Genomic DNA, 12,372 nt, shown 5'->3' on the forward strand with positions numbered 1-12,372 from the left:
TATTTTCTATGTAATTAATCAACTAGAATTTTTACTTTGTGCTAACTTTCTTTTAGAGTAGTGTACTTCTGTTTCACTTTGTTGTAATATTTCCATTTTGATATTTTTTCTCGCAAGGCACACACATGCTTAACTAATTAACCAGTCTATGCATTTTCAGAATATTAATTTACCCAATATTTGATTAAGAGTTTGAATTACAGTGCTGAGGATGGAGGTCTGGTATCCTCTGATTCTTTCTCCTGCAGAGGAAATCTCCATTTTATCTCTGAATCCTTCTGGATTTTTTCTGTTCATTCATCATGTTCTAAAATTTCCTTCTATGTGTGGCCATCCCTCATTTGTCCTTCTTGCCACTTGGTGAACTATTTCTATCTACACACTGTATTCTTTTCCTTCTTTCTTTACTTAAAATATTACTCCTCCATTTACTTTGCCACCAGGCTTCCATCTCCTTTAAGTGATGGCGGAGCATCTGAACCAACCTCCGTATGTCATATAACTATATTTTTACATATTTCAGTTTCTGTTTTGTCTCTATATTCTGGACAGTTTTCCCTGCAAGTATATTTCAAGAAGTGCAAGGAAAAATGGAGAAAAAGATGTTTATTTTGATGAAACATATTTTGATATTCTTGTATGCAAGAAGGTCTTCAAATAATTTATGAAAAAAGTCTATACTATTGAAAAACTACACATAATTCCAAATTATTTTGCACCCAAATAAACTTATCTTTCTATTTTCCATGAACTTTTTGAAGTATTCTCAAATTTATCTTCTACATACAGTTTTTAGCTCTGGCCATTGTTTTACTCAATTCACTTATTTTCCTTTTAAAATTATGATTTTAGCAATCATATTTTGTTTTAATATATTTCTTATCTAATTCATGTTTTTACAATAAAATTTTGTAATACTAAAAGTTATATAGGACTTACTGTATTTCAGGTGTATTTTAAATGTTTTAAAGGTGATAAATCCCTTACTACCCCCCTCAACCCTATAAAATTGGTGGTATTATTAATCCCATTTCACAGATGAAGAAACCCAATGTGAAGAAGTCAAATGCCTCATTCAAGACCACACAGTTCCAGACCCTTGCTTTTAAATACTACATTTCACATTTTCTCATGATTTATTGGTAAAATATTCATAAATCTTTTTGTAAATATAAATTTTATTAAGTAGGTATGTTGCTTTCTTAATCATTTATTTTTCTCTAAGACTAGAACTCTAATTTGTATATATTAGCTTTTCTCTAACCTGTGGATGAGATTGAATGAATTAATGTGACAACATCAGTAGCTATTGCTCAGCAAAATAAGTTGCAGAATATTCCTCCCACCAAAGACCTGTGGGTTCCTGCAGGGCTCCCTCCTCTATTACCCTCAAATCATTTTTTAAAATATTACCTCCAGTCTGTTTTAATGAATTTTAGTACTGCATCACATGCCACACCAGTTCAGGTGAGAATTTCCTAATAAGTCTTTTCAGATACTAAAACTGCTTCCCTTCATATCATCCCAAGGTCCAAGCCAAACTGAGGGCAGAGAAGACTGGGCCCTGAGTTTCTTCAAGGAAATCCCCCGAGCTGACCTTCTTTACTAGGAGATGGCACAGGGAGAACAGGTCCCAGAATTAGCAAGCAGTGAGCACGCTGCTGCATTCGGGGTATGCACTTGCTGGAACTCCCTTCTTTTTTTTTTTTTTTTTTTTTTTTTTTTTGACAGGCAGAGTGGACAGTGAGAGAGAGAGACAGAGAGAAAGGTCTTCCTTTGCCGTTGGTTCACCCTCCATTTGTTCACTGTGGCAGTGGCTCACATTGTTCCTTACAGCAAAGGGCCTAAAGCTCCTCCTGGACCCTACTCTCTACCACCAGCGGTAGTGGGCCAGGGCGTGGTTGGCCTCAGCCATCTTGCGCATGTCATGCTTCCTCTTGATCACCGGACCCTGGTTAAAGAAAGCCTCCAGCAGCTCATAGGACGGTTTCTCCAGCACCAGTGTCTGTCGGTGCTGCTTCTGGAGACACTCAGTGATCACCCGCCTCACGGCCAGGAAGCAGCACAGGGACCATGTAGAAATAGTCACCCCTGAGGATGCGTACCAGCCCGGTCGTGGGCTCACAGCTGTTCAGTGCTAGGTGGAGAATGACGTAGTGGTTGTGTTAGATGGTTGCTTGTCCCTCTGCAGGGGCAGCATGATAATTCTCAAACTGCTTCCTCTTCACAGCTACCAGAGTCTGGGTCATGAGGGATCTGGCCAGGCCTCTGTTTCCTCCTTTCACCATTATGTTGATGAATTTACTGATCAGCTGTTTCTTATGCTCCCAAACTGGGAAAACTTCTCAAAGTAAAATTTTGATTAGCATGCAGTCTTATTTTTTGTAGATAAAGGTGAGAGTCAACTCATAAGAGACTATGGAAAAGGCAATATGATGGTTGGAGAGAGCAGGTGTTTAGTGAAAAGTAAGAAATTAGAAATACAGACTTGGAGAAAATTAATCAGTTAATACATATAAATATTACAAAATATAGTCTATGAAGCTATAGTTTGAAGCCATGGCTGTTTAGCAGCAATTTTGCTAAGGCTGGTAGATAAGCCAAAGCATTTAATATATAACACAGAGAACTTTGTATACTACTAAGCTAAAATAGCTTACTAATCATATGGCAATATCTTTGGCAACCACTCCCAGACATAAAGCAATTAAAGACTCCAAGCCTTCTCTTTCACATGGTCACTAATTAGTTCAAGGGATAATTTTTTTGTTTTTCTGGATTTTTAAAATTAAATTTCTCCTCCTAATGAATGATTTCAAATATAGAGTTGATGTCATTTTAAAAATTGTGCTCAGACACTCTTTCAAAGGTTATTCAAAGCCCACTTTAAACTGAAGCAGTCAGCCAAGGTCCTTTCCCTCAGCCCTGAAGGAAATAGGAGATATATCTCTGAGATGGACTCAACTGAAGAGGATGTGAACTGGGGGATACTAGAGGTGTTGGATGGCGAGTGTGAGCAATTAGACTGAAAACCAGGGGCTGATCGAATAGTTGCAGGAAGAACAGTGAGCCCATCTAGCACCTTTCCTTTCTGGACTGAAAGTACATAAGCAGTTAACCTTATTACCAACACACACACACACATACACACACACATACACAGGCACACACACACAGGCACACAGTGGAGGATCATCAGAAGATTCATTCCCAGAAAAGATGCACGAGCCCAGACAAAAGATACACAGGTTTGTATATTACAGAGAGGAAAAAAGAGACATTCAAGAAGAGAGTAACACTTAAAAACTTACAGAAATGAGATGAAACTTGAAAGGAAGGAAGGAAGGAAGGAAGGAAGGAAGGAAGGAAGGAAGGAAGGAAGGAAGGAGTGATCAGGCAACTCAGAGAGGCAGTAAAAGTGCCAATAAAGCATAGTGCTGCATATGCCAAGAAAAGATGACGTTGCCCAGGACCTAGAGCTGAGGAAATGTTAAGTAAAATGAGACTTGATGCATGCCTGCTGAATGTCGCCATTTGTGTGTGTTGTTTGTTTGTAACCTTTACAAGAGCATTTTATTTAGAGCAGTGTAAGAGGAAGTCAGATTGCAGGTTCAGGAACTGAGAATGTTGAGGAAGCATTGTTATTGTTTCAAAATGTTTAGCTATGGAGAGGATGAGCGATTCTGGAAAGGGGCTGGAAGGGGTGGGGGACTGGAATTAGTCGTTTGCATGTCCAATGTTGTTTTTAAGGATGAAGTTTTTGGATATTTAAATCCATATGACAAAAGGAAAGGGAGGAAGAATAACCAATGAAGCTGGGCCACAGAATGAGACAGGCCAGAACCCAGGGGGAAGTAGAGTCCATATGAGATTAGGAGCATCCCATCTAGATGAACAGGAGGAGAGGTTTGCTGACCTATTAACAGGAGGACAAAGAAGATCTTTTTCTCAGATGTCTGTGTTCTCTGTGATGTGGGGGGCTCATGTGATAAGAACCAGGAACAATAAGGAAAAAGAGAGTCTTCAGAATAGTGTAAATAGTGAAGAGAAGGAAGAGTTAAAAGAGAAGTGGCAACATTTCCCAGTGTTCAGAGTTGAGACTGGAGGCTGAGTTTATTGTGTCCTGATAAGTTTTCTTGTGTGATATTTCAACAGTCCACTCAAAGGTTTGTAAAAGATGGACAGTTCAGTCAGTTCTTCACCAGACAGGAACAATGGGAAGAAACTAGCTGACAAGTTTGCAATGTTAATAAGAGTAGAACAAGTAATGAATCATTAATCCAAGTTTCATAGGGAAGGGAATAAAGGCAAGATGGAACTGACCGGGAAATAGTAAAAGGGACTTTGGATTAATGGGCAAAATGAGATAGAAGAAATGGCACTGTGGAAGTCAGTTCGACAGAAAATGAGGAATTTAGAAAATGGCACTTCTGTACACCTGGAGGTTGTCCTCGATTTCTCTCATCTCCACATCCAATATACAAGCAAGCCTTGCTTGCTCTACAACAAAACTGTGTCCTGAACTTGTCCTCTCTTCTCCTGTCCCCTGCTACCACCCTTGTCTAATGTCCCATGAGACCCTGGTGACATCCCACTGCTGATAGATGTTCTGCTTTCACTCCTGTCTCCTTGGTCTTCTCATGTTATCCCCAAGTGGTAGCCTCCAAACATACTGGAAATAAAATCTAAATTCCTTAACAAGATCCCTAAGATTCTGGACAGTCTGCATGGAGTCCTCTCTGATTTTTGTCATTTACCACACTTGCCCCTGATGAGGAAGTGAAAGAGTTAAGGAATAGTTGCTGGATCGGGCATCCACAGGGTGTGGAAGTCACATAGGAAATGAAAGAAGGATAATGCAATGAAAAGCCTCTAGAGACATGGGATTTTAATTGTTTTACTATTAATTTTAATAAAATTATAAAGTGATATAAAGATATATATATAAAGATATATATACTGTAATATAGCTATTATACAGGAAACATTTAAAAGATATGGACTAAATTTGCTCAAATTTATATCCCCAAATATATGTACATTTCTTGATAAGAATAGGCACCCCGTAAATTTTGATTGGTTGAAAAAATGAATGAATGAACACAGAGATTTTGTATAAGACAGATACATCAGAATCTACTGTTACTACCCACTGAACATCTATTTCTTCTGATTTTGCCTTGGGAAATAACCTGTTCTGTACTGCACACAATGTCCTCAGGACTGTCAGCCAAGGAGTCCCTCTCCAAGCAGGGTGTGTGACCCAGTTTAAGGCAATTAAATGTTTTCTCCCCAGAATTTGAATCTTGACTAAAATGAGGTTGAGACAGAAACACTATTGGAGATTCTCAGGGTATTCCTGCTCCCTGTATCCCTGGGACATTCTGCTTTCTGTCCTTTTTGAGAACTGGTTATTCAACTTTTCTTTTAGCATTGTGAGTTGCACTATAAACATCCCATAATTTCTTTCCATTTGGCTTAAAGTTTAACAGTCATTTTCTCTTGCTTGTAATCAAATACCCCTAACTGAAATATTGGAAATCTAACACAATTAGGAGAAACCATATTTACTTTAATAACTATTGGATGCAGTTATGTGCAAAATGTAGCTGTGGGTGCCAAAATTTTTCAAAATTCTATCAGAAAGCTTTTGTCTTTAAGCAACCTAAAGTTTTTTTCTTAGAGATTTAAGGAATATGATCAAATACATATAATCTAAGATAAAATTTAATGAACAGCACATACTACACTGGTGAAATGTCAAGGAATTGAGAAATCATTTCTCTTCAGTTGGGGTGACTATGGTAGAACGAATGTTAGGATTGGGGTGTGCTAATTTAGGAAATGCATGTAGGATCAGTAGAACCAATGTGCAGAGCTGGGAAAGCATCAAATATTTGTGATAATCAGCAAGCGTATTATTTTTGCTATGTCCAGGTAGGATAACAATGACCAGTTGGTTTGCAAATAATTCATTAAAGCTGAAAAGCCATCCTAAAAATGTTTGGTTTAGATTTTGTAGACAACAGGGAACCAAAGGCATTATTTATGAAGAGCTGTCCTTGGAAAAGCAAGCTGCAAAGTTGTAGATGATGTACTGGAGCAAGGGAAAGACTAAAATAAGGAGACAAATCTTAAGGCATTGCCATAACCCAGGCAATGGATAATTAGTATCAGCATGAAGAAAATTTTAAATATTATCTAATTGATGATGGAAGGAAAGGTAAGAATCAAAGACAGTGAAGCCCTGAGCTGAATAAGATGCTTTAACTTATATAAAATATCACACAGCTCTGCATTTATAACCCTCTACTTTCTGTCCTCCCTCTCCTGAGGCTTAATTCCCCACCTCCTGCTCCCAATACAATACTCATAGACAAATTTATTGCCCCATTTATCACTCATTCCACAAGTCATTTTCCCCCAAACATAGAAGCATCTCTGCCTCCTCTTATCTTTCAACTTGCATCAGTCTCCACAGCACATCAATTAGTCAGACAAGATCCTTATTCACTTTCACTGGGCTCACTGCAGCAGCTGCGTAATAAATCTCCCTGTTCCCATTTTCTCCCCACTAAAGAGACAATCAATAAAATTTTTTTCAAATTGATAAACTAATCTGGCAAGCGCTGCATTGCTTTCACTGCTATATGGATCTGCTAAAAACACCTTTTTAAAAATGATAATTGAAGCCTGCACTGTGTCTTGCAGGTAAAGCCACCGTCTGTGTCACTGGCATCCCACGTGGGCACCGATTCAAGTCCTGTCTGCTCCACTTCCAACCCAGCTCCCTGCTAATGCTCCTGGGAAAGCATCAGAGAATGGCACAAGAGTTTGGACCCCCATACCCACATGGGAGACACAGAAGAAGCCCCTGGCTCCTGGCTTCAGCCTATTCCAGGTCCAGCCATCACAGCCATTTTTTTAGGGAGCAAGCCAATAGATGGAAAAGATTTTTCTCTCATTCTCTCTCTCTCTTTCTCTTCCTTCTGCTATCCCCCTTCTCTGTAACTCTGCCTTTCAAATAAATAAATAAATCTTTAAAGAATAATAATAAATATGGTGGATCCTACTTGCCCCAAATTTTGGAAGATAATAACTCTATTATTTTTGAGTTCTTAAGGTCCACTATTTTATTTTGTGTGTGTGTTTGTATGGGGAGTATGTGGTGGTGTACACATACACATAGGAACAGTAGAGTAGAAGGAGATAAGAAATGGAAGACCTGGGCTTACCTCAACTAGACACCATAGTATTGGTTTTAAGTTCTAAGCGGCTTTGATAGCAAAAGACACAACTCAAAAAGACAGCTGCTATACTTGTATCTATTTGGGTGAGCGCTAACGGATTAAAATCCTCCATGTGTTTATACATTCAAAGATTTCTATCAATTAAATGAACCCACACTATGTCCAGATTTTACCCATATTACTCCAAAAGACTAAGCCTGTAGATGCTTTACAAATATCTGCTCATGTAGGCATACACACATGGCCCAGCACCTGCACTGCACTTCTACTCCAGCCCTGACATTGTCTGTGTCTGTGTTTTCTTTCACACTTTTCACTCACTCAAAGCAGAAGCTATGATCTGCTTCTGTCCTTTACTCTGAAACCTCTAAGGAGAACTTGTACCATGGCCAAGACAGGTGTGGGGCCCTGATTCAATCAGTCACCCTTCTGCTGTCCCAGATCTCTGTGTACAGTGTCAGCTAAAGTGAGTTTGTTTCAAGAGAAACAAAAATCTTTCCAGTCAAGTAACTGCTGGTTGCTTGGCATCTGACATTATCACAAGACAGGTAAACAATTAGATTGATCTTGAGAGAAAAGGGACAACCAAGAGTACTTTAATATGATTTTAGTGTATACAAAATGCTTATTCAGAGAATAATAACCCAAGAACAAAAAACATTCTCAGTGTACCCAGTCACAGCTGAATATTAATTTTTAAAGATCTTTTTAAAAGCTGCAATATCTTTAAAGGATCATATTCTTCAGCTGATGCAGGTGTCCAGGTTGGCCCTACCTGAAGTCAAGATGAGACAGTCAAAGCCGAGATTCCTTCCATCTTGCTGTAATTCTGTGCCCTCACAAAAGGGTTGGAATGAAATGACAATGGGCCTAAATTTAATGAGCTCAGATTTCACAGAGATTTATGGGGATTTCAGATGGGCATTCTTTACAGTGGGTGTGAGAATAGAATGGCTAATGTGTTCATTACATGACAGAGTTTAATCTGACTGCATGAATGTAGTAATTACAGGACTTTGAAGTAAGCTTTTTAATTTAGTATGGATAGTTCTACCCCGTTGTCCCTGTTTTGTGTTTGTTTGTTTGTTTGTATTTAACAAAATCTTGGGATAGAGCCACCTTTTAATGTTAAAAGAAATAAACACATAGACATGATTTTTATTAAAACAGATGACTATTTATTTTTCTTTCTGCCCTTTGAGCCTTATTATTTTTGTCTTTAATCACCAAATTATAATTCAACAAAATGGCAAGGATGTACTACACTGCTGTCACGCTTCCTTCCTAGGAAAAAGAAACAGCTCACTGTGACTATGGTAAACATGATCTACTGTGCATATAAATGTACAGTTTTTTGAAAAGAAAGCTTCTATACATTCTTTTTAAAGATAAAATTCCTTAGGGGTAGAGGACCTACTGGGAGAACAAGGTCGCCCACCGAGCTGAAGCCGAGCCGCGGGACCGAGCCACGGAAGCCGCAGGGTCTGCACGCCAGTGCTCGAAGGGGAGTGCATGCCACACAGACAACAGCGGGGAGAATTGGGACGTCCAGGGCTCCGAGTCCACACATCGGCGCTGGAAGGGGAGGTGAGCTCAATAACCTGAGACATTGGTGGGGAAACGGGGGTCAGAATCTAGAGGGGGGCCGGAAAGTGCAGCAAACTCACTACCGGAAAGAAGGAAAAAAAAAGCTTCGGGGTTTCTCTTCCCCCTAACCTTGCAAAGGTTGCAAGGCTGCAAGGCTTGAAGAATTCCCAAGAGACAAAGAGCAGGCCCCCTCTCTGGATTTACATATCAACGGGGGAGAGCTAAGGAACTGAGTCACTACAATTCAGTAGCCTAGGCAACCCAGTGGGAGTCCAGAGGAGCCTAAACGGACTCTGGGGGTAGAAGCCACAGACTGGAAGCTAAATATCATCAATTCTGCACAGCCATGCCGTGCAGTGTTACTTACCCCCTGAATAAATAAAATAAATAAATAAATAAAAAGAGAGAGATTTACCACGCATAACCTGAGGGTGTCACCTTTGCACACCCTTAACCAGGAAGAACCAAGCAGAGCTCTCAGCCCGCACCCATCTCAGGCCTCTAAGGATCCTCCAACAGCAGGCAGTCCACTTAACACGGACATAGTATAAAATAAAATAAAAAAAAAAAACGCACAGTGACGAAAGAAGAATTAACTATGCCAAGCAACAAACACAGAAATCGAGGGAACAAGATCAACGATGACACTATGCTGCCTCCAAATAAACAAAACACCCCAAACCAAGATTATGAAGATGATGAGATAGAAGAAATGCAAGATACAGATTTCAAAAAATTTATGATAAGAACATTTAGAAGTTTTCAAAAGCAAATCCTTGAACTACAGAAATCCTTATTGGAAAAGATTGAAAATCTCTCTCGTGAAAATGAAATTTTAAGGCAGAATCAAAATGAAACTCAGAAACTAGTAGAACAGGAAAGTGTGATAGTGAAGAGAAATCAAAATGAAATGAAGAGCTCAATAGATCAAATGACAAACACATTAGAAAGCCTTAAAAACAGAATGGGTGAAGCAGAAGAGAGAATATCGGACTTAGAAGATAGAGCACAGGAAAACATACAGTCAAACCAAAGAAAAGAAGAGGAAATTAGAAATCTAAAAAATATTGTTGGGAATCTACAGGATACTATTAAAAAAACCAACATTCGAGTTCTAGGAGTTCCTGAAGGCGTGGAGAGGGAGAAAGGATTGGAAGGCCTTTTTAGTGAGATACTAGCAGAGAACTTTCCAGGTTTGGAGAAGGACAGAGACATCCTAGTACAGGAAGCTCATAGAACCCCTCGTAAACATGACCAAAAGAGATCCTCACCACGACACGTGGTAATTAAACTTACCACAGTGTAACATAAAGAAAAGATGCTAAAATGTGCAAGAGAGAAACATCAGATTACTCTCAGAGGATCTCCAATCAGACTCACAGCAGACTTCTCATCAGAAACACTACAGGCTAGGAGGGAATGGCGAGACATAGCACAGGTGCTAAGAGAGAAAAATTGCCAGCCCAGAATATTATATCCTGCCAAGCTCTCATTTGTGAATGAAGGTGAAATAAAGACCTTTCATAGCAAACAGAAATTGAAAGACTTTGTGGCCACTCGTCCACTCATCCGGCCCTGCAAAAGATACTTAAAGATGTGCTACACTCAGAAACACAGAAACACGGCCATCAATATGAAAGAAGGGAAAGGAAGAACACCTACCAGTAAAAGAGCATGGGAAGCTCAAAGCATTTACTAGAAAATATTTCCGGGAAAATGGCAGGGCAAAGTCACTACGTATCAATGGTCACATTAAACATTAATGGTCTGAATTCTTCAGTTAAAAGACACAGTTTGGCTGACTGGCTCACAGAACACAACCCAACTATTTGTTGCCTACAAGAAACACATCTCTCTAACAAAGAGACATGCAGACTGAAAGTGAAAGGTTGGAAAAAGATATTCCATGCCAACAGAAACCAAAAAAAAGCAGGTGTAGCCATATTAATAACAGACAAAATAAACTTTAATACAAAAACTGTTAAGAGAGACAAAGAGGGACACTATATAATGATTAAGGGTTCAATTCAACAGGAAGATGTAACTATTATAAATGTATATGCACCTAATTACAGGGCACCGGTCTATTTAAAAGCTATGTTAAGGGACTTAAAGGGAGATTTAGATTCCAATACAGTAGTACTGGGGGACTTCAATACTCCACTCTCAGAAATAGACAGATCATCCGGACAGAAGTTCAACAAGGAAACAGCAGATTTAATTGACACTATTGCCCAAATGGATCTAACAGATATCTACAGAACTTTCAACCCTACATCTACAGACTTCACATTCTTCTCAGCAGTGCATGGAACCTTCTCTAGGATTGATCACATACTAGGCCATAAAGCAAGTCTCAGCAAATTTAAAAGAATTAGAATCATACCATGCAGCTTCTCAGACCACAGCGGAATGAAGCTGGAAATTAGCAACTCAGGAAACCCCAGAAAGTATGCAAACACATGGAGACTGAACAACATGCTCCTGAATGAACACTGGGTCATTCAAGAAATCAAAAGAGAAATCAAAAACTTTCTGGAAGTAAATGAAGACAACAACACAACATATCAAAACTTATGGGATACAGCAAAAGCAGTATTGAGAGGCAAATTTATAGCAATAGGTGCCTATATCAAGAAATTGGAAAGGTACCAAATAAATGAGCTTTCAGCGCACCTCAAGGACCTAGAAAAACTGCAGCAAACCAAACCCAAATCTAGTAGGAGAAGAGAAATAATTAAAACCAGGGAAGAAATTAACAGGATTGAATCCAAAAAAACACTACAAAAATCAGCCAAGCGAGAAGCTGTTTTTTTGAAAAAATAAACAAAATTGACACCCCATTGGCCCAACTAACTAAAAAAAGAAGAGAAAAGACCCAAATCAATAAAATCAGAGATGAAAAAGGAAACATCACAACAGACACCACAGAAATAAAAAGAATCATCAGAAATTACTACAAGGACCTGTATGCCAGCAAACAGGGAAACCTATCAGAAATGGATAGATTCCTGGACACATGCAATCTACCAAAATTGAACCAGGAAGACATCGAAAACCTAAACAGACCCATAACTGAGACAGAAATTGAAACAGTAATTAAGGACCTCCCAACAAAGAAAAGCCCAGGACCAGATGGATTCACTGCTGAATTCTACCAGACATTTAAAGAAGAACTAACTCCAATTCTTCTCAAACTATTCAGAACAATCGAAAAAGAGGGAATCCTCCCAAATTCTTTCTATGAAGCCAGCATCACCTTAATCCCTAAGCCAGAGAAAGATGCAGCACTGAAAGAAAATTACAGACCAATATCCCTGATGAACATAGACGCAAAAATCCTCAATAAAATTCTGGCCAATAGAGTACAACAACACATCAGGAAAATCATCCACCCAGACCAAGTGGGATTCATCCCTGATATGCAGGGATGGTTCAACATTCGCAAATCAATCAATGTGATTCACCACATTAACAGACTGCAAAAGAAAAACCATATGATTATCTCAATTGATGCAGAGAAAGCATTTGATAA

The 12,372-nt window shown here is 39.0% G+C and overlaps 1 pseudogene; it reads left to right on the top strand.

Moving 5' to 3' along the window:
- Positions 1 to 4,177: 4,177 nt before the first annotated feature.
- Positions 4,178 to 12,372, top strand: part of LOC138849529 (transmembrane emp24 domain-containing protein 2 pseudogene) — a 29,511-nt pseudogene continuing 21,316 nt past the window's right edge.

Source organism: Oryctolagus cuniculus, chromosome 4 (genome assembly GCF_051225735.1).
Source record: "Oryctolagus cuniculus isolate XC-2025 breed Fujian yellow rabbit chromosome 4, ASM5122573v1, whole genome shotgun sequence".
In the NCBI taxonomy this organism is placed as follows: domain Eukaryota; kingdom Metazoa; phylum Chordata; class Mammalia; order Lagomorpha; family Leporidae; genus Oryctolagus; species Oryctolagus cuniculus.